The 1,118-nt window shown below is 42.9% G+C and overlaps 1 pseudogene; it reads left to right on the forward strand.

Annotated features, from left to right (window-relative positions):
• The first annotated feature begins 587 nt into the window (after positions 1–587).
• Positions 588–706, forward strand: LOC112441921 (uncharacterized; annotated as a pseudogene).
• The last annotated feature ends 412 nt before the right edge of the window (positions 707–1,118 follow it).

Genomic DNA, 1,118 nt, shown 5'->3' on the forward strand with positions numbered 1-1,118 from the left:
CAGACCTTGGTCTAACTCACCATTGTGCTTCTGCGGTTTCAGTCCTAGACTTTTTAGTCTATTACATTGATCATGTGTTCATTCATTTGGCAGGAATTAAGTGTTGTTGATAACACCATGAACACACAACTCAAGATTCCAGCCTTTCTATGGCTTCAACCTAGCATCTGGGACACAGTAGTCAGACATGGAACAGAAAGCAGGATATTAAATTGTAAGGAGTAACTGCTAGGCAAAGGGATTGCCTAGTACTGTGTGAGAGTCCTAGGATTTCTGGAAACTGCAATAATCAACCTGGAAGCTTTAAATGGAAATTGGCCTATTTGGGGATTTTTAGAATAATAAGAGTTGAAGAAAATGTGCCCAATAGAGAATTCTTAAAAAGCATGAGGTAGGAAAACATTTCTTCCTGGAGGAGTTTAAGGAAGTTTAGTAAGCCTGGATCTCCATGAATGGTCTTATTCCATCATTGGTGTCTTGGTAAACTGTTCATGAGCAGGGGTAGGGTATATGGGTTATTTGAATTTTATGCAGATGTAAGTCTGTTGGGAATAAGAATCATGATTTTTATCGCATTACCAATTCTAGGTTACTTCCATACCACCTTGAATGCACCCGATCTTGTCTGATCTTGAAAGTAAAGCAAGGTCAGGCCTGGTTAGTACTTGGATGGGAGACCGCCTGGGAATACAGGCTGCTATAGGCTTTTTGGGTCTTCCCTGTTAGCAGATATCTCAGTTGGTAAAGAATTTGCCTGCAATACGGGAGACCCCAGTTTGACTCCTGGGTCAGGAAGATCTCCTGGAGAAGGGATAGCTATTCACTCCAGTATTCTTGGGCTTCCCTGGTGGCTCAGTTGGTAAAGAATCTGCCTGCAATGTGGGAGACCTGGGTTTGATTCCTGGGAAGATCCCCTGGAGAAGGGAAGGGCTACCTATTCCAGTATTCTGCCCTGGAGAATTCCACGGACTGTATAATCCATGGAGTCACAAAGAGTTGAACTGAGCAACTTTCAGTTTTCACTTAACACCAAATAAGTGAATCAATTTGGTGCTTCCTACAATTGCACCCCACTCCAGTACTCTTGCTTGGAAAATCCCATGGACGGAGGATCCTGT

Source organism: Bos taurus, chromosome 16 (genome assembly GCF_002263795.3).
Source record: "Bos taurus isolate L1 Dominette 01449 registration number 42190680 breed Hereford chromosome 16, ARS-UCD2.0, whole genome shotgun sequence".
Taxonomy (NCBI): Eukaryota; Metazoa; Chordata; class Mammalia; order Artiodactyla; family Bovidae; genus Bos; species Bos taurus.